The sequence below is a fragment of the Manis pentadactyla genome, chromosome 1 (genome assembly GCF_030020395.1).
Source record: "Manis pentadactyla isolate mManPen7 chromosome 1, mManPen7.hap1, whole genome shotgun sequence".
Classification (NCBI taxonomy): Eukaryota; Metazoa; Chordata; class Mammalia; order Pholidota; family Manidae; genus Manis; species Manis pentadactyla.
This window is the reverse complement of record NC_080019.1, coordinates 71,661,127-71,683,794: the sequence shown is the minus strand read 5'-3', so window position 1 is coordinate 71,683,794 and position 22,668 is coordinate 71,661,127. Positions and strand designations below refer to the sequence as shown.

The 22,668-nt window shown below is 42.1% G+C and overlaps 1 pseudogene; it reads left to right on the top strand.

The window, feature by feature from the left end:
* The window catches only part of LOC118908173 (uncharacterized), a 65,992-nt pseudogene that overhangs the window by 5,768 nt on the left and 37,556 nt on the right, over nucleotides 1-22,668 (top strand).

Below are 22,668 nucleotides of genomic sequence, written 5' to 3'. Positions count from 1 at the left end.
AACAGATACTGTATGATTCCACTTATGTGACATACTGAGCGAAGTCAAACCCACAGAGACAGAAAGCAGAATGGTGGTTGCCAGGGGTTGGGGGGAGGGGAGAATGGGAGCTGTTGTTTAATGGACACAGAGTTTCAGTTTTCCAAGATGGAAAAAGTTCTGGAGACGGATGGTGGTGAGGGTTACACAACCTTCTAAATATACTTACTGCTGCTGAGCTGTATAATTAAAAATGGTTGAGATGGTAAATTTTATGTTCTATGTATTTGATTTATTTAAAGATATTTTAAATATATAACCAGAATTCTTAGTTGTTTTGATTCAGAAGGTCAGCCAGGGTACCCAGTCCGTTCAAGCCAGAAATAAAATTCTGTCCATGCATGTTAAAAGTGATCATTGAATGGATTAAAGATGGCAGCGTGAGAGGAGAGACAGAGGCTTCCTCCTAAAACTGTATACAATTAGAAAGTATAGTTGGTGCAACTAATCCTGAGAGAGCAACAGGAAAGAGGATGGCGCCAGGCTGCATACACCTGGAGAAAAGAGAAACCTCATGGAACAGGGTAACGTACCAAAGCTGTGGCCAGGCGGGACCCAAGCCCTTCCCCCCACCCCAGCTCATGGGCGGGAGGAAGAGAAATGGAGCAGGGAGGGAGTAGAAGGCCTGGGACTGCTGAATACCTAGCTCTGGAGATCTGCTCTGGGAGCACAAAGCTACATTTCATGGTGCTTTCATGATACTTGCATGATTACCGGGTTGGAAAGCTAATACAGGCAGAATTCCTGGAGAGACTGAGATTCCAGCCACTTGCGGAAAGGAGGGATCCATATCCGGCTGCTCTGGGACAAAAGCTTATACCTCTGTGCTCGGCCCACTGGTTAAGGCAGTGGAGACAGGCACAGCAGCTGGGAAGCAGGGAACAGCTCTTTCCTCCCCCCAGGCACCAGTACCGCTCCCCTGCCGCCCCTGACATTGCTACAGGGGCTGAGCAGCTGCAGAATAGAGCTTCTGGACACTAGAGGGCGCCATAAACAAATATGAAATGCCAAAGGAACCTGGTCCAGAGTAAAATTAATATAACTCCAGAGAAAGATTTAAATGACATGGACCTTACAACTCTTCCTGAAAGGGAGTTCAAAATAAAAATCATCAACATGCTAATGGAGGTACGGAAAGATATCCAAGAACTCAGGAATGAATTCAGGTTGGAGATCCAATCGCTGAAGTGCACGATGGAGGGTATTAAAAGCAGGTTGGATACAATGGAGGAGACGATAAATGAAATAGAAACTAGAGAAGAGGAATACAAAGAAGCTGAGGCACAGAGAGAAAAAAGGATCTCTAAGAATGAAAGAATATTGAGAGAACTGTGTGACCAACCCAAATGGAACAATATTCGCATTATAGGGATACTAGAAGAAGAAGATAAAGAGAAAGGGATAGAAAGTGTCTTTGAGTAGATGGTTGCTGAAAACTTCCCCAGTCTGAGGAAGAAGACAGTCTCTCAGGCCATGGAGATCCACAGATCTCCCAATACAAGGGACCCAAGGAAGACAACTGCAAGACATATAGTAATAAAATTGGCAAAGATCAAGGATAAGGACAGACTATTAAAAGCAGCCAGAGAGAGAAATAAGATCACATACAAAGAAAAGCCCATCAGGCTATCATCAGACTTCTCAGCAGAAAGCTTACAGGCCAGAAGGGAGTGGCATGATGTGTTTAATGCAATGAAGCAGAAGGGCCTCGAACCAGATTACTTTATCTGGCAATATTATCATTTAAATTTGAAGGAGGGTTTAAACAATTTCCAGGTAAGCAAAAGCTGAGAGAATTTAACTCCCACAAACCATCTCTACAGTCTATTTTGGAGGGATTGCTATAGATGAAAGTGTTCCTAAGGTTTAATAGCTGTCACCAGAGGAAATAAAACCACAGTAAAGAAAGTAAAACAGCTAATTACTAAGCAAATGAAAAATTAAATTAACTATCCCCAAAGTCAATCAAGGGATAGACAAAGAATACAGATTATGATACCTAATATATAAAAAATGGAGGAGGAATAAAAAGGAGGAGAAAAAGAAAAGAACCTTTAGATTGTGTTTGTAACAGCATCTTAAGTGAGTTAAGTTAGACTCTTAGATAGTAAGGAAATTAACCTTGAACCTTTGGTAACCACAAATCTAAAGCCTGCAATGGCAATAAGTACATACCTTCGATAATCACCCTAAATGTAAATGGACTGAATGCACCCATCAAAAGATATAGAGTCACTGAATGGATAAAAAAACAAGACCCATCTATATGCTGCCTGCAAGAGACTCACTTTAAACCCAAAGATATACACAGAGTAAAAGGGAAGGGATGGAAAAAGATATTTCATGCAACTAACAGAGAAAAAAGCAGGAGTTGCAGTACTTGTATCAGACAAAATAGACTTCAAAACACAGAAAGTCACAAGAGACAAAGAAGGACATTACATAATGATAAAGGGGTCAATCCAACAAGAAGATAGAACCATTATAAATATCTATGCTCCCAACACAGAATCACCCACATATGTGAAACAAATACTACCAGAATTAAAAGGGGAAATAGAATGCAATGGATTCATTCTAGGAAATTTCAACACTCCACTCACTCTGAAGGACAGATCAACCAGACAGAAGGTAAGTAAGGACACAGAGGCACTGAACAACACAATAGAACAGATGGACCTAACAGACATCTACAGAACTCTACACCCAAAAGCAACAGAATACACATTCTTCTCAAGTGCACATGGAACATTTTCAAGAATAGATCATATACTAGGCCACAAAAAGAACCTCCATAAATTCAAAAATATTGAAATTGTACCAACCAGTTTCTCAGATCACAAAGCTATGAAACTAGAAATAAATTACACAAAGAAAATGAAAAATCCCACAAATACATGGAGGCTTCACAACATGCTCCTAAATAACCAATGGATCAATGACCAAATTAAAACAGAGATCAAACAATATATGGAGACAAATGACAACAATAATTCAACACCAGAAAATCTGTGGGACCCAGCCAAGGCTCTGTTAAGAGGAAAGTATACTGCAATACAGGCCTACCTCAAGAAAGAAGAACAATCCCATATAAGCAGTCTAAACTCACAATTAATGAAATGAGAAAAAGAACAACAACTGAGGCCTAAGGTCAGTAGAAGGCAGACGTAATGAAGATTAGAGCAGAAATAAATAAACTGAGAAGAATAAAACAATAGAATCAATGAAAGCAAGAGCTGGTTCTTCGAGAGAATAAACAAAATAGATAAACCTCTAGCCAGACTTATCAAGAAAAAAAGAGAGTCTACACACATAGACAGAATCAGAAATGAGAAAGGAAAAATCACTACAGACACCACAGAAATACAAAGAATTATTAGAGAATACCATGAAAAATTATATGCTAACAAACTGGATAACCTAGAAGAAATGGACAACTTTCTAGAAAAATACAACCTTCCAAGGCTGACCAAGGAAGAAACAGAAAATCTGAACAGACCAATTACCAGGTAAGAAATTGAACTGGTAATCAAAAACCTACCTAAAAATAGAACTCCTGAAACAGATGGCTTCACTGCTGAATTTTATCAAACATTTAGTGAAGACTTAATACCAATTCTCCTCAAAGTTTTCCAAAAAATAGAAGAGGAGGGAATACTTCCAAACTCATTCTATGAGGCCAGCATCACTCTAATACCAAAACCAGGCAAAGACACCACAATAAAAGAAAATTACAGACCAATATCCCTGATGAACATAGATGCAAAAATACTCAACAAAATATTAGCAAACTGAATTCAAAAATACATCAAAAAGATCATCCATCATGATCAAGTGGGATTCATGCCAGGGATGCAAGGATGCTACAACATCCGAAAATCCATCAACATCATCCACCACATCAACAAAAAGAAGGACAAAAACCACACGATCATCTCCATAGATGCTGAAAAAGCATTTGACAAAATTCAACACCCATTCATGATAAAAACTCCCAACAAAATGGGTATAGAGGGCAAGTATCTCAACATAATAAAGGCCATATATGACAAACCCACAGCCAACATTATACTTAACAGTGAGAAGCTGAAAGCTTTTCCTTTAAGATCGGGAACAAGACAAGGATGTCCACTCTCCCCACTTCTATTCAACATAGTACTGGAGGTCATAGACACGGCAATCAGACAACACAAAGAAATAAAAGGCATCCAGATTGGCAAGGAAGAAGTTAAACTGTCCCTGTTTGCAGATGACATGATATTGTACATAAAAAACCCTAAAGAATCCACTCAAAAACCACTAGACCTAATATCTGAATTCAGCAAAGTTGCAGGCTACAAAATTAATACACAGAAATCTGTGGCATTCCCATACACTAACAATGAACTAGCAGAAAGAGAAATCAGGAAAACAATTCTATTCACAATTACATCAAAAAGAATAAAATACCTAGGAATAAACCTAACCAAGGAAGTGAAAGACCTATACTCTGAAAACTACAAGACACTCATGAGAGAAATTAAAGAAGATACCAATAAATGGAAACACATCCCATGCTCATGGATAGGAAGAATTAATATTGTCAAAATGGCCATCCTGCCTAAAGCAATGTACAGATTCAATGCAATTCCTATCAAAATAACAACAGCCTTCTTCAATGAACTAGAGAAAATAGTTCTAAAATTCACATGGAACCACAAAAGACCCCAAATAGCCAAAGCAATCCTGAGAAGGAAGAATAAGCCTGGGAGGATTACACTCCCCAACTTCAAGCTCTACTATAAAGCCACAGTAATCAAGACAATTAAATTTGGTACTGGCACAAGAACAGACCCATTGACTAATGGAACAGACTAGAGAGCCCTGATATAAACCCAACCATATATGGTCAATTAATATATGATAAAGGAGCCATGGACATACAATGGGGAAATGACAGCCTCTTCAACAGCTTGTGTTGGCAAAACTGGACAGGTACATGCAAGAGAATGAAACTGGATTATTGTTTAACCCCATACACAAAAGTAAACTTGAAATGGATTAAAGACTTGAATGTAAGTCATGAAACCATAAAACTCTTAGAAGACAACATAGGCAAACATCTCCTGAATATAAGCATAAGCAAGTTCTTCCTGAACCCATCTCCTCAAGCAAGGGAAACAAAAGCAAAAATGAACTCATGGGACTACATCAAACTAAAAAGTTTTTGTACATCAAAGGACATCATCAGCAAAACAAAAAGGCATCCTACAGTATGGGAGAATATATTTGTAAATGACATATCCGACAAGGGGTTAACATCCAAAATATATAAAGAACTTACACACCTCAGCACCCAAAAAGCAAATAACCTGATTAACAAATGGGCAGAGGATATGAAGAGACAGTTCTCCAAAGAAATTCAGATGGCCAACAGACACATGAAAAGATGCTCCACATCACTAATCATCAGGAAAATGCAAATTAAAACCATAATGAGATATCACCTCATACCAGTATGGATGGCTAGCATTGAAAAGACTAAGAACAACAAATGTTGGCAAGGATGTGGAGAAAGGGGAACCCTCCTACACTGCTGGTGGGAATGTAAGCTAGTTCAACCGCTATGAAAAGCACTATGGAGGTTCCTCAAAAAACTAAAAATAGAAATACCATTTGACCCCGGAATCCCACTCCTTGGAATTTACCCAAAGAATACAACTTCTCAGATTCAAAAAGACATATGCACCCCTATGTTCATCGCAGCCCTTTTTACAATAGCCAAGATATGGAAACAACCTAAGTGTCCATCTGTAAATGAATGGATAAAGAGGATGTGGTACATGTACACAGTGGAATACTATTCAGCCATAAGAAAGAAACAAATCCTACTATTTGCAACAACATGGATGGAGCTGGAGGACATTATGCTCAGTGAAATAAGCCAGGCAGAGATAGACAAATGCCAAATGATTTCCCTTATTTGTGGAGTATAACAGTGAGGCAAAACTGAAGGAACAAAATGGTAGCAGACTCAGAGACTCCAAGAGTGAACTAGTGGTTACCAAAGGGGAGGGGTGTGGGAGGGCGGGTGGGGAGGGAGGGAAAAGGGGATGGAGGGGTATTATGTTTAGTACACATGGTGTGGGGGTCACGGGGAGAACAATGTAGCACAGAGAAGGGACATAGTGGATCTCTGGCAACTTGCTGCACTGATGGAAAGTGACTGCATTGGGGTATGGGTGGGAACTTGATAATATGGGTAAATGTAGTAACCACATTGTTTTTTCATGTGAAACCTTCATAGGAGTGAATATCAATCATACCTTAATAAAAATTTTTTTAAAAAAGTGATCCTTTAACAGTTCGTTAAACTGTAACTGTCTTGGTCATCTGGAGGCCGTGGAGGCATTTGGCACAGGTGGCTGTGGTCCTGCCTGCAGAGAAGCTGCTGCCCAGGAGTGACAGTGCCAACCACTGACTGAGATCTTAAGGACCAGGGCGAGAGCCTGTTCGGCACAGACCGTTACCATAGACAGGGACTCACCACATCACCTTCTCTGCCAGGATCACAGCTTGAGAAATCCAATCCGGGACTCACACTAAGTGTTCTCTCACTAAAGAGGCCTCCGGCACCAGCTCTGTAGTTAAGGTTGCAAACACTTTTATTCTCAGCCAAGGTATAATTTGGAATCCAATCTCTGAACAACATATCATTTTACCTCAAAAAACCCTAAATCCACCAAACTTTACCAAAGCCTCTTCTGGGCATACATTCTGAACTGAAGGAATCCTCCTCAGGCTGTGGTCATTCTAATTGCCAAAAGTCAGCCTTCATAATTTGTAGCTTTAACTACCCACTCCTGTCAGTTAAGTAGAGATTTAACTGTCACTGGGATCCTTTGTTATCACAAGAAATGGCCTTAACATGGCCCCACCCAGTCAGGAGAGACAGAGAACTTGAGACAGTTGCAAATGCTCACCAGTCCATCTGCTCGACATGAGAAGCATCCAGCTGCTGATTTTGCAGTACAGTTCTGGGCAGGCCTCTAAATCCCAATCACAGCTATAGCTGGACAGAAATAATTTATGAGCTAATTTAACTATTATAACTTTTATCTAATTATAAGAAGATTGGCATAGCAATATATTTCTCTACTAAAAAACCCCCACAACGCCAGGAGGATAAATTTGTTGGTTAGAGTATCAACATCTGTATTAGTTTGCTCAGGCTTCCATAACAAACTACCATTGGTTGCTTAGCTTAAGCAAGAGAAACATTTTCTCACAGTTTTGGAGGCTAAAAGTCCAAGATTGAGGAATTGGCGAGGATGGGGGTTCCTCCCAAGGCTTCTCTCCTCGGCCTGCAGACAACCATCTTTTCCCTCTGTCTTTCCTCTGTACTTACCTGCGCCCAGATTTCCTTTTCATAAGGACACCAGTCCTATTGGCTTAGGGCCCACTGTAATGACCTTGTTTTTAACTTAACTACATTTTAAAGTCCCCTGTCTTCAAATGCAGTCACTTTCTGACATACTGGGGGTTAGGACTTCAACACAGGAATTTGGGGGAACATAATTCAGCCCATAACACGTAGAAAGATATGCTACGACATGTCTTATAAAGTTTGGTGTTTCCCATATACTTCCTGAGTGTGTCTTCATTTTAAAGGGAAATCATTTTGTTATCATGCCACTTTTTTTTCTCAGATAATTAGAAAGTATCTTAGAGGCAAAAATGTAAAGGTAATTAATATAATTGACTTTCAAGTAACATTTTAAAACACAGAACATATTCATCTTTGTTGTGTAAGCACTTTTTACCTTGCATTCTTAGGCTTGGTTTCTGGAATTGAAGGCGGGCACCTTCTACCCACTTACCACCCTAAAACTCGTTGGTTGCAAGATGGATCCATGCTCTCTAAGGAGACTTGGGAAGGCTCTGCAGTTCAGCAGTTTGCATTCTCTTGTCCTCGATTACTGCAAGTAAGGCTGGAATGCGGAGTTCCTTCAAGGCTGTACTGGTGTCAGCTGGGGGAGGCAAAGGCCGAGGAGGGCAGTGTCCCCGTTCCTTGTGCCTCATCAAGTCATGGCCGAAAGGGGACACATTAAAGAGTTAATGTTCCTGATTAAATGTTAGGCTTCTCAAAAAGAGTCTCCAATCGCTCATTTATTCTTACAGCATGCATTTGTTGAAGGCCAGTTTGTGCAGTACACTGTGTTCATTACCAAGGACCATACAAATATATACATAATGTAATGCCACTGCCCATGGGAGAGCTGGGTGTACTAGAGGAGAGGAGACATGTTGTTGAATATGTGTAATGCAGGTAGGAACTCTGAATACCAGGAAAGATGTTCATGTAAATTTTTTTTTATATCATTAATGTACAATTACTTGAACAACATTATGGTTACTAGGCTCCCCCTATTATCAAGTCCCCACCACATACCCCATTCCATCAGCGTAGTAAGATGCTATAGAATCATTACTTGTCTTCTCTGTATATACTGCCTTCCCCATGCCCCCCTGCGACATTATGTGTGCTAATCGTAATACCACTTTTTCCCCCTTATCCCTCCCTTCCCACCCATCCTCCCCAGACCCTTTCCCCTTGGTAATTGTTAGTCCATTCTTGGGTTCTGTGACTCTACTGCTGTTTTGTTCCTTCAGTTTTTTGTTTGTTCTTATACTCCACAGATGAGTGAGATCATTTGATACTTGTCTTTATCTGCCTTACTTATTTCACTGAGCTTAATATCCTCTAGCTCCATCCATGTTGCTGCAAATGGTAGGATTTGTTTTCTTCTTATGGCTGAATAATATTCCATTGTGTATACATACCACCTCTTCTTTATCCATTCATCTACTGATGGACATTTAGGTTGCTTCCATTTCTCGGCTATTGTAAATAATGCTGCGATAAACATAGCGGTGCATATGTCTTTTTCAAACTGGGCTGCTGCATTCTTAGGGTAAATTCCAAGGAGTAGAATTCCTGGGTCAAATGCTATTTCTATTTTTAGTTTTTTGAGGTTAACCTCCATACTGCTTTCCACAATGGTTGAACTAATTTACATTCCCACCAGCAGTGTAGGCGGGTTCCCCTTTCTCCACATCCTCGCCAACATTTGTTGTTGTTTGTCTCTTGGATGGTGGCGATCCTTACTGGTGTGAGGTGATATCTCATTGTGGTTTTAATTTGCATTTCTCTGATGATTAGCGATGTGGAGCATCTTTTCATGTGTCTGTTGGCCATCTGAATTTCTTCTTTGGAGAAGTGTGTGTTCGGAACCTGTGCCCATTTTTTAATTGTATTATTTGCTTTTTGTTTGTTAAGGTGTGTGAGCTCTTTATATATTTTGGATGTCAACCCTTTATCGGATCTGTCATTTTTTAATATATTTTCCCATACTCTAGGATGTCTTTTTGTTCTATTGGTGGTGTCCTTTGCTGTACCGAAGCTTTTCAGCTTGATATAGTCCCAATTGTTCATTTTTGCTTTTGTTTCCCTTGCCTGGAGAGATATGTTCATGAAGAAGTTGCTCATGTTTATGTCCAAAAGATTTTTGCCTATGTTTTTTTCTCAGAGTTTTATGTTTCATGATTTACATTCAGGTCTTTGATCCATTTTTAGTTTACTTTTGTGTATGGGGTTAGACAATAATCCAGTTTTATTCTCTTACATGTAGCTGTCCAGTTTGGCCGATACCAGCTGTTGAGGAGGCTGTCATTTCCCCATTGTATATCCATGGCTCCTTTTTCATATATTAATTGACCATATATACGTGGGCTTATATCTGGGCTCTCTATTCTGTTCCACTGGTCTGTGACTCTGTTCTTGTGCCAGTACCAAATTGTCTTGATTACTGTGGCTTTGTAGTAGAGCTTGAAGTCAGGGAGCATAATTCCCCCTGCTTTATTCTTCCTTCTCAGGATGGCTTTGGCTATTCAGGGTCTTTTGTTGTTCCATATGAATTTTAGAACTATTTGCTCTAGTTCATTGAAGAATGCTGTAGGTATTTTGATAGGGATTGCATTGAATCTGTAGATTTCTTTAAGCAGGATGGCTGTTTTGCCAATATTAATTCTTCCTAGCCAAGAGCATGGGATGAATTTCCATTTGTTAGTGTCCTCTTTAATTTCTCTTAGGACTATCTTGTAGATTCCTGGGTATTGGTCTTTTACTTCCTTGGTTAGGTTTATTCCTAGGTATTTTATTCTTTTTGATGCAATTGTGAATGGAATTGTTTTCCTGGTTTCTCTTTCTGCTACTTCATCTTTTGTGGATAGGAATGCAACCAATCTCTGTGTTTTAATTTTATGTCCTGCAACTTTGCTGAATTCAAATATTAGATCTAGTAGTTTTTGAGTGGATTCTTTAGGGTTTTTTATGTACAATATCATGTCATCTGCAAAGAGGGACAATTTGACTTCTTCCTTGCCAATCTGGATGCCTTTTATTTCTTTGTGTTGCCTGATTGCCATGGCTAGGACCTCCAATACTATGTTGAATAAAAGTGGGGAGAGTGGGCAACCTTGTCTTGTTCCCAATCTTAAAGGAAAAGCTTTCAGCTTCTCACTGTTAAGTATAATGTTGGTTGTAGGTTTGTCATATATGGCCTTTATTATGTTGAGGTACTTGCCCTCTATACCCATTTTGTTGAGAGTTTTTATCACGAATGGATGTTGAATTTTGTCGAATGCTTTTTCAGCATCTATGGAGATGATCATGTGGTTTTTGTCCTTCTTTTTGTTGATGTGGTGGATGATGTTGATGGATTTTCGGATGTTATAGTATCCTTGCATCCCTGGCATGAGTCCCACTTGATTATGATGGATGATCTTTTTGATGTATTTTTGAATTCGGTTTGCTAATATTTTGTTGAGTATTTTTGCATCTATGTTCATCAGGGATATTGGTCTGTAATTTTCTTTTATTGTGGTGTCTTTGCCTGGTTTTGGTATTAGAGTAATGCTGGCCTTGTAGAATGAGTTTGGGAGTATTTCTTCCTCTTCTACTTTTAGGAAAACTTTAAGGAGAATGGGTATTAGGTCTTAACTAAATGTTTGATAAAATTCAATGGTGAAGCCATCTGGTCCCGGAGTTTTGTTCCTTGGTAGTTTTTTTATTACTGCTTCAATTTCTTTGCTGGTAATTGGTCTATTCAGATATTCTGTTTCTTCCTGGATCACCTTGGAAAGTTCTATTTTTCTAGGAAGTTGTCCATTTATTCTATGTTATCCAGTTTGTTACCATATAATTTTTCATAGTATTCTCTCATAATTCTTTGTATTTCTGGGGTGGTCATGCAACCTTTCCAATCTGTCATGAAATGATCTCTTCTACTTCCTGAGTCTGTGATTCTGTGAGTCTTCCCATGGAGCCAACTGGTGCCTTGTACTCAAAAGTCAGTGGGCTGTGACCTAAAAAAGAGATGATGCATCCCTGAGAAGTGGTAGCACAGAGACACAAAGGCCCCATTAAAGAACGCGGGTTTTCTTAGGGCCCTGGTGGTGAGAGTGGACAAGCCCATCAGCAAAAGCTGGGGAGAGGGAGGCCTCTCTGGAGGTTGTCGGGGCTCTGAAATACTTGGAGTACCTTAGTCAGGGTCTCCTAACACAGGGCAGCAGAAGGCCAGGGGCCTGTGGACACCATGCAGTGACAAGGATCTGCTTAGATGTCTCCCCAGCTTTGCACACTGCACTGAAGCCCACTGCTGAGAGACCCCTCCAGACCCCAGCTCCCATGCTGGACCCAGTCACCTATGCAGGTGGGAAGAGAGAGAAGGAAAGAAGGATTTCCCAACTTGAGGAAAGAGCTTATATTAGTTGCTAGTTGAAATCCTGCTGCTGCTAAGACGCCTAGAATTGTCAGGGTTAGTAGCTGGGAATCACCACTGAGACTTCAACACTGGTGAAACTGCAGGAGACTGGCCCCTGGGGACTGCGGTTCTTTCCTCCCTGTCATCCCTACTAGTCTGTGAAGTCCACCAGGCAGGGTGCCCTTCGTTCTCATGCACAGCTGCAGCCCCACACCCACCTCAATAGCTGGCCCTCAGCGATTACATGTTGAATGAATTCATAAAGTTTAAAAGTTATTTCAGTTATCACTACTCACCTCATTTTAAAGTTCAAGCTTTGGCATTTCAAATTCCCGGATGCTGTCCCCTGACCTCACTGATCCTTAGGTCCCTGACCCAGTCCTACCCCCAAAGGTTGTTGCTGGCATGACTGAGAGGATGCATGTGACATTTTGCAAACTCTGAGGACAGTGCCATGCAAGGCAAGAGGCAGTACAGGGTCATGAAAGGGGGGCCCAGTGGTGGAACTTTCCTGAACCTGCTCTTGACATACTTTAAAAGTCCCCCTCCTTACAGAGTCCTGGTACCACTGGAGTCGTTTCCCAGCCTCCTCCATCCCTGCCAGCTGGGCCATCTCTCCTGTCTTCAGAATTCAGACTTGCTCTCCATCTGCTCCCTTGAATGGATAGTTCAAACTGTCCTCTGCTCCTTTTCCTCCATACACCAGCTGCCCAGCTCACCCCTGTAGCCAACCCTGGCCCTGGAACCCCCAATTGAAAATCAGAAGTGCCTCTAACTGCCCTGGGGAGTACCTTAAAGTTAATAATCCAATCAGAGGCATAGGTTTTAAAAGTCACAGATTTGTTCCTCTCATGTCTTTTTTAGATTTGGAAATGAAGAAATTGAGATTATATTCTCAGGCTTGGAGAACAGCCAGAGGCTTCAAGGCCTCAGTCTGTGCTACTGTGGTCTGGGGCTACAGAGTGGGCCAAGGCTGGGCTCGGTCATACGCCACAGTGACATTTGGTGAGAGGCGCCCCCTGCTCCCCACCTGCGTCTTGGCATGTTCTGTCTTGGTTATGTAACCAGTGTACTTACAGTGCCAACTAGCACATGAGGTCCCCTGAGTTTTCATTGTTTTTACTAAACTTCCCTTTAGTTATTTTTGTTTTCTTTACCTTAATTATAAGGAGAAAGATCCTTTAGTTACATTTGAGAACCAAAGGTGTCAGGCTAAATGCATGTTTTTGATCAGCTGACATGGCCACTAGGTCTATTTTTTATGACATGGTCTATTATTTATTATTATTTACTTGTTATTTTATAACGAGGTCTATTATTTTATGAGGTGAACACCTCAAATCCAAATTTAAGGAAGTGGAAATAACATCAAATGAAGAGTGTATTTCACCCCTTCCCCAGTGAGCTGCACCTCGATGGCAATTACTTGCAATGCTCTGGAGCTCTGGCTCTGCTCAGAGCCATCGCAGAGTATGCAGAGATGCAGGGCAAAGATGGGCCGGCCACACCCTCACTTGACACCAGGAATTCCGCCCAGCTACTCCAAGGTAAGCACTGGGGAACTTGGCCCTGAACTCGGTTGGGGCCACCTGAAAGAAGGGATGTGCTTTGTGATTGAAGGTGACTTTCCCAGTGGTCAGCAGAGATTCTTTCTCCTAAGTGTGTGGAGGAGCAGAATAACAGGCCCCTAAAGATGTCTGTGTCCTAATCTTCAGAACCTGTGGCTATGGGACCTCACATGGCAAAAGGCCTTTGCAGATCTGGATAAATGAAGGATCCTGAGCTGAAGGAAGTATCCTGGGTTATCCAGTTGGTCCAGTATAATCACAAACATCTTTATAAGAGGGAGGCAGGGGGGTCAGAGTCAGAGAGAAGGAGATGGGACAGTGGCGGGAGAGGTTGGAGTGAGGTGAGGAGAGGGCCCTGAGCCAAGGAATGTAGGCGGCCTCTGGCAGCTGGGAAGGGCAAGGAAATGAATTCCTCCCCGGAACCTCCAGAGGGAAGCAGCTCTGCCCCTGCTTTGGCTTTGTTCGTAAGACCCATTTCAGACTTTTGACCTCCAGAACTGCAAAACAATAAACCTGAATTGCTTTAAGCCACTAAGTTTGTGGTCATTTGTTACAGCAGCGATAGGAAAACAGTACAGCATCTAATCAGAACTTGTTCAGTTAAAAGTGAAAGCAACCCAGACAGAATGAAGGTGAACAGGAGTTTGGTGGCTCACAGAACTGGGATGTGCACAGGTGGGACTGTAGTCAGAGAGCACTGAATTCAGGGAGCAAACTGTTATCAGGAGACCCAGTGTACGCTGCTCTTTACTTCCCTGCTGTGGGTTGGTCTTCTCTCCCAGGGCAGACTTCCACCAGGCAGGGACAGCAGCTGACATGCCTGCAAGCGTGGTTGTCACCGTTGGTGGAAGTGTGAGCCTCTTTCTCCCAGTGACTGTGGGTCAGACGCCCTAGTAAGGCTCTAATTGGCCCTCCCTGGGGCACACATCTAGGCCTTGAACCAATCCCTAAGGCCCAGGCGCTGGTAAAGCATAACCAGCCAGGACTGATGGCACCCCTGGGTGAGGGGTGGAGCACTGGATGGGTGGCCCTACCAGAATCCCACAGTTTGGACAGGGAAATGGCAGTCCCCCAAAGAAGCAGGCAGATGAAGAGAACAGATGTAGGACACACAAGAAGAGCAGCTGCTCACTCCCCTGTGGAGGGTTTATCATTTGTTCTCATAGATCCCAAGAACATATGTTCATGACACATTTCAAAGCAGGTTACTTTCAATCCTTAGTACAGTAAGCTATAGCAAGTGGCTAATCCAACAGGCTTAGAGTCAGACCTGTGTTCAAATTCTACTTCAGCTGTGAATGACTTTGGGCAAATTATCAAACCAAGCTAATTTCAGCTTCTCTGCAAAATGATAACTACCCCATAGAGTTTACTTAGGATTAAATGATGCAATGTAAAGCAGTTAGCACAAGGCCCTGTACACAGTAAGTACTTGAGGGATATTAATCATCATCACCATCATCATTAGAGCAAAAACAACCTCTTCCCAGGAGAGTAAAATCTTGAAGCAAGCTGGTGAACACACTCACTCCACCTGCTGGAAAAATGAAGGTAAATAGCTGGAGTCCAATGATAACTACAGTCAACAGTATTATACTGTATATTTGAAAGCTGCTAAGGGAGTAGATCTCATTACAAGAAAAAAATGAGACTATGTATGGTGATGGATGTTAACTAGACTTACCATGTTGATAATTTTACAATATATACATATATCAAGTCATTATGGTGTACACCTGAAAACTAATAATTATTTGTCAATTATATATCAATTAAAAAAAATTACTCAGACTTGCCCTATTAAAAAAAAGGAGCTGAAGTCGATTCTGCTTTGTAGAAATAAGTGCAAAGAACTTGTAACTAATAGAGATTCAAAATACAATTGTTTTCCCCATTTAGGAACTTTCATGATGTCAGAATTATATAAGCTAATTTGTTGAATTTGATAATTCAGTCAGCTCAATACATATGCAAAAAGAAGCTGGAAAACAATATTTGCTCTCAAATATTACTTTCCCTCTGCTATTTTTATTAACATTCCTATAAAAAGCCAGAGTCCTGTTTATAGCAGTCCTGTAGTATAACTTTGGGATCTAAATCAGTGAATCTGTGATTTAAAAAAAAATAGTTAGAAATATAAAAGCACCATCTCAAGGGACTGGTGTGTGGCAGGCAGAGACAGGTGTGAGAGGTGTGTGATTGGAAAGGTAAAGATGTGACAAGAATGTGGGCAAGAAATGAGATCTCTAATTCCACTTGTTCCAAGTGGTTTCTGCTGAAAGAGCAGTTCGGCTTTCACCCTGAAGGGGTCCAGATCTGTTTTCCTGGACAGCCAGAAAAGCCAGGGTCAGAGCTGAGCCCAGAGCGCGAGCCAGCGCTGCAGGTCTTCACAGCAGCGCTGGACAGGGGAGGCTGCCCCAGCTGGGCAGGGCCTGTGGTCAGGGGTCCGCACACAGGTGTCTTTTAAGTTCCTCCCATTTCTCAGACTGTCAGCAATGACAACAGCAAAGCCCACCACAAGTACATTTCTAGGCCCTTCTATCCCCTAAGGCTATGACTGTCTCTGACACGCACATACACTTGAACCTTGATATTTGCCACATTCACCTGGTACATCTTAGCCATTCTGCATTCTTTTGGGTTACTGTATTCGTCTGCTCAGGCTGCCGTAACAAAATAACATAGGCTGGGTGGCTTAAACAAATTAATTTTCTCACAGTTCTGGAGGTTAAAAGTCCCAGATCAAAGTGCCAGCTGACCTGGTTCCTGGGAAAGCACTCTTCCTGGTTTGCAGATGGCTGCCCTCTTGCCATGTCCTCACATGGACTTTGCTAGGTGTGTGCAGGCACATAGAGAAGGAGAGAGTCCTCTGGTATCTTTCTGATAAGGATGCTAATCTTATCAGGTCAGGGCCCCACCCTTATGACCTCTTTTAACCTGAATTACTTCCTTAGGAGCTGCATCTCCAAATACATCCACACTGGGGGCTCACGGTATGAACTGGGGGATGGGATGGGGTTCAGGGACAGAGACCTTCAGTCCATAATAGCAGCATGCATGCTAGTCCAGAGTAAAAGTGCTTTCTCTTTCAGAGCAGGATCCACAGACCTCTGCTCTGGCAAATTAGTTTCCTCATCTTGATTTCACTTCTTTGCTGGCAGGAGTAGCCATAAGTGAAAACAGGGGCATATAAGGCAAGAAAGGTGATTATGGTATGTTACCAGTCCTCTCCTGGCCACAGAGAAGTGTGGGACCCAGGTTCTGCCACCCTAAGACATGATTGTTGAGATGAGGAACCTAAAGAAGAATTTGCTCATGTTTTAGGTTGTCTGGGATTTTCCAGTGGATGATAGTGGGTATCAAATTGCTTGGAATTTAGATTCCATTTGATACATTTAAAAGAAGGGTATAACAGATATTACTTAAAAATGTCAGTATGTGCCATATGCTAGAAATCTCATTCTTTGAAATTTTACAGTTTAGGATGAACAAGTTTAGATGCCAACATAAAAGTGTATAAGATAATACATAGCTTTTCAGAATTCCTCTAGGACGTTATGAGAGTGACAATGTTTTGAGGCCACTGCTTCGTAAGGCCCAGATGTCTGATTTTTCTCTCCTGTTCTGTGAGCTCTGCCCAGGCCTCCCAGTAAATCCCCCTGCCGGTCAGTCAGGCACTGTGGCTTTCTGTAACAAGTGCGTCCCAATCCAACGACAGTTTTCTTCTTGCAGTAACGTGTAAAATGCAGTCTTAGTAATGATGCTCCTACCTTCCTTCATCAGCTTCCTTCATCAGATGTGTGCATGACCACTTGTGTCTCTCCTAATACATACCAAGTACTCTTCCTGGTGCTTGGGTTATGTTAGTGCACAGAACAAAGATGCCCGCCTATGAGGAAGAGGCTGGGAATGCAGCGTGCATGCGTGTGCATGGATGTGTGTGCGCATGTCTGTGCGTGCAGCAGTGGGGGGAACCAGACAACTTTTTAAAGGCACGAAACATATACAAGTGCTATAGTTTGTTAGGTAACTGCTATGGAGAAAGAAAGGGTCAAACAAGTTTGGGAGTCTGGGGAAGGAAGATGGATGGGGTATGATTTTGAATAGCTAGTTGAGGAAAGGTGGCATTCTCATATGGACCCAGGAGCCCGAGGATAAATGGGGAGAGCATTCCAGGTGGAGGTGACAGCCGGCCCCAAGGAACAGTGGGGTAACTCGGTGATAACAGGGGGCAGGGGGTCAAGGGCTTTTTTATCTAGGAAGGAGCAGAGGAGTTAGGACTTAGGACTGGTTCTGAGAAGGACCTCTTAATCTGTGTGGCAGACAAACTGGGAGAGCACAGGGGGGCATGCAGGCTTGGGGAAGGCTGTTGTCATCCAGGTAAGAGGTGGTGGTGAGAGATGACACTAGGCTGGTGGCAGAGGAGGTCAGGTTCCACGTCTACACCATTTCATGGATGGGATGTGGAGTGCAAGGGAAAGAAGAAGGGCCCAGAATGACTCCAGACAATACTATACTAATACATGTTTTGTTAAACATGCCAAAAATGTGTTCCTCTCTATTACATGCTGACTAACTCCAGAGATCTGGAGCCATGTTTACAGAGGCAGCTGTGGAATGTAAAGAAGAATTTACACAAGGCCTTGTGGAATAATTTTGGGGGGCCCTACATCGTTTCATGGTCTCCTCAGGCATTAGAGGAAACATGAAAAAGGCCTGAATGGCTGTGAATGTGTTTTTGACAATGGGTTAGATATTTCTCTTAGGAGAAATCTCTCTGCCCAAAGTGTACCTAAAATGAAGACAATAACCAATATCGAAGAGTGTCAAAAACCCATTCATGCAACACTGAATGGGCTCTTCTTTTTTTAATCTTTTTTTTCCATGTAGCCAGCCAAAGGGGAAGGTCAACTCTGAACCAGATTACAGTAAAGTCACCTGGAGCTGTAACAGGGAAAGCTTCTGCAGGGAAAAAGAAGAGGAAAACAGGTACTCTTGTTGTTTCCACTATTCCTCCCACTGCCTTCATCTCGTGAGTCACTTCCTCTTTCACGCACTGCACATTCCCACTGCGGAAGTAATCGCCCCAACCGAAAAAGTCAAGTGGAAAAACAGAAGATTCAGTGTTTTATGCTTCACTGAAACTAAAGACAGATTAGCAATATCCACCAGAGGAATTCGTTACTGGCACATTAAACAAGGCCAAAACACAATCATGGGGCCGAGGCTGGTTTGGGGCTATCTCTGTGTTAAACGGCCGAAGGACCGGAAACACTCAGCTTGGCAGCTTCTCTCCTACACTCATTATAGGCACACCTGGTTTTATTGAGCTTCCCTTTATTGTGCTTTGCAGATATTGCATTTTTGTTTTGTTTTGTTTTTTTATTTATTTTTATTTATTTACTTATTTAAATTTTGTTATCATTAATCTACAATTACATAAAGAACATTATGTTTACTAGGGTCCCCCCTTCACCAAGTCTCCCCCACAAACCCCATTACAGTCACTGTCCATCAGCATAGTAAGATGTTGTAGAATCACTACTTGTCTTCTCTCAGCCCCTCCCCATTCCCCACCGGACATTATACATGCTAATCTTAATACCCCCTTTCTTCTTCCCTGCCCTTATCCCTCCCTTCCCTCCCATTCTTCCCAGTCCCTTTCCCTTTGGTAACTGTTAGTCCATTCTTGGGTTCTGTGATTCTGCTTCTGTTTTGTTCCATCAGTTTTCCTTTGTTCTTATACTCCACAGATGAGTGAAATCATTTGGTATTTGTCTTTCTCCACCTGGCTTATTTCACTGAGCATAATACCCTCTAGCTCCATCCATGTTGTTGCAAATGGTAGGATTTGTTTTCTTCTTATGGCTGAATAATATTCCATTGTGTATATTTACCACATCTTTATCCATTCATCTACTGATGGACACTTAGGTTGCTTCCATTTCTTGGCTATTGTAAATAGTGCTGTGATAAAAATAGGGGTGCATCTGTCTTTTTCAAACTGGGCTGCTGCATTCTTCTAGGAATAGGGTAAATTCCTAGAAGTGGAATTCCTGGGTCAAATGGTATGTCTATTTTGAGCATTTTGAGGAACCTCCATACTGCTTTCCACAATGGTTGAACTAATTTAGATATTGCATTTTTTACAGATTAAAGGTTTTGTAGCCACCTCATGTCAAGCAGGTCTATTAGCACCATTTTTCCAACAGCATTTATTCACTTTGTGTTCCTGTGTCACATTTTGGCAATTCTCACAATATTTCAAACTTTTTCTTTGTTATCATATTTGTTATGGTGACCTGTGATCAGTGATTACAACTTGCTAAAGGACAGATGATGGTGAGCATGTTTTAGCAATAAAATATTTTTAAATGGCGGTGTATGTATTTTTAGACATAATGCTATTGCACACTTAATAGACCATAGTATAGAACAAATGTAACTTTTATATGCACTGGGAAGCTAGAAAATTCATTTGACTTGCTCTATTGGGATAATTTGTGTTATTGCAGTGGTCTAGAACCAAATATCTCCAAGGTGTGCCTGTACTAGAATCAGAGACTGAGCCATTTAGAGGGAATTTTAGGAAATCACCAACTCTAAGACCTCTGAGCAGAATTGAGCTGAGTGAGAAACTAGCTATGTGTTTGTTTGTAGCTAAGTGTTAGGAGACTAAGATTCTCTTCCTGGCGTTTGCCCTGAAGCCTGAGTCTTGGCACTATTCTTCTGCAGGTCAGATAATTTATGCTCTGTTTCCTAAATCCCACTCCGGCGCTAACATTTTGACATTAGAAAGAGGTAGCACACGATGGTCACTGGGTATGTGTCATGAGCACCTTTGCAGAGGTTAACCTAAATTTGTGTTGTTTTCTTTTAGTCCATTTCATTTTTCAATTTTTTCCAGAGAGTTACTCTGTGAAAGGCCCTTGTAATGAAGCTCTTCCCCCTTTGTCTTTCTCTTCCTCCATTTTAATCTGTTCTCATTGGTCTTTTTCCTGTCCTTGGATTATCATCCTAGCTCCTCTGTGAAATCTCACTGAACTAGAGAAATACGAATTCATATGCTCTGAACAGTCATATGAAAATTGACAGTAAGAAAATTTATCAGACTCTGTCTCTGTTCTCTGATGCAAATGTGATTTTCTCACTGGATAGTGCTAGTAGAGTTTGAAAATATCTACTAAACGGAAAAAAAGGAAGATGAACCATGCCAGGCTATCATTTGCTTTAGACAGTTGCCATTTGGGAGTATTTTCACCCAAAAATCCTTTCAGAGGTGTTGGCTGGGGACTGTGTGGGGACAAAGACAAGCAGCACCTCCAGGACAGGTGGCCCTGCGGAGGACAGGCCTCACATGGGGCTAGAGGGCAGGCTGCTGGGTCGCCGAGTCCACTCTGCATCTAGACTGAACAGGGAGTGGCCACAAGGACAGAGACTACGTGTCACGCTGTGCAGGCTGCTCGACATTGCAGAAAGAGCAAAGGCAAAAATCTATCTGGGAACTTCAAGGGTTTTCAAGCCTGGAGAGAGGCTTTGACCTGATTTAAAACAAATGTTTTAAATTGATTGATGGCAAAGAAGCTTTTTTAAAACTTGCATAATACTTTATGTCTTTATATTTAACAAGCTAACTCTTCTATGTAAAAGCAGAGAATGAATGCCAAACCTCATTAGGTGATTGTGAATGTGAGGGCCTGGGCCAATGTGACTCCCCCCTTGCCTGCCACCCCTACCGAGGTCCCCTCTCCCCCACCCCCATGTAGGCCCTGTAGATGTTAAACCCCCACAGAAGATGGATAGTTTGAGGGAAAAGTAAAAAGAGAGCAATACATTATTCACCCTGCAGCTTTTAAAGAATAGCTATGTTGAGACCCAGGCCACAATGTTACCTTTCAGCTACTAAAATCTGGCACACATTCCAGACTTGCCTCTTTGACTTTTGTGAACCATATGAATTTTGCCACCAGCCCCAGAGGAGTCTAGTATCTTACAGTGTTTCAGGGAAGAGGTTAGGGTCCTTGAAGAACTTCAGGTTGCCTATGGTCATTCTTGCAGTCAACATGGATGAAATAAAATGTTCTGGAAGCCACCTGGAGCTGCTGTGTGAGGGATATAGTCAGGGATATCCTGGGCCTTGCCCGAGGGCTTGCCTTCTGGTCACTGTAGCTGCCTCCACAGAAAATGGTTATCAAGTGCTAGCTTTGTGTGGGCACAAGGTGTGCATCCACCTTTTAGGGGCCCATTCATCTCCTAGGGCTGCCATACAAAGCAACACACGGGGTTGGCTTCAACAACAGAAATACATCATTCTGGAAATTCACTGTTCTGGACCCTAGAAGTCAAGATCAAGATGTTGACAGGGTTGGTTCCTTCTGGAGGGTGTGCAGGAGAAACTCTTCCCTGCCTCTTACCGCTCCTGGTGGTCTGCTGGCCATCTTTGGCACCCTTGGCTCCAGATGCCCCACCCCAGTCTCTGCCTTCATGTTCCATGGCATTCTCCCTGTGTGCAGGTCTGTGTCCAAACTTCCCCTTTTATTAAGAAAGCAGTCAGATTAGATTAGGGCTCCTACTCCAGTCTGATCCCATTTTAAGGGATTACATCTGCCACGACCCTATTTCCCAATAAGGTCCTATTTTGACTAATTGGGGGTTAAGACTTCAACATATGAATTTTGGGTGGAGATACAATTCAACTCATACTAAAGGTACTTAGACATGAGATACAGACCTAGGAAACAACCACACAAGGCAGCAAGAGCTGACCATGGACACGGGGCTCAGGGAAGGACATTCTCCTCCAGGATGGAACTGGGGGATGGCTTGGTGAATGGACTGGGAGGTGACCTGATGTGGGAAGAAAGGACTTACATGAGGAAGAACTAAGGCCTTAACAACGCAAGCTACAAACCCACAAGTTTAGCTGAAACAGGAGGACGTGGGAGGGTGGACGATGGGTCATATTAAAGAGGCTTTTGCATGGCAGGCCAAGAGTTTGGGCTTAATCTGGAAGATGACCCTGGAGCCCTTAAAGTCTTTTGTCTCCCAAGGAATCCTGTGCCTCAAATCAATAGAAACAACTTTGTATCTACTTATGTGTTTACATTATAGATTCTTGTCAGAGCAGACCATTTCCAGGCTTTCCAGAGTTCACCAAACAATTTGAACAACAGCTCCCCACGTTGAATAATCATTTTTGCAGTCGTGATGTGTTTGTTCATGTTTGTTTGTTCGGGGTGAGTTTGGTCTTTGGTAAA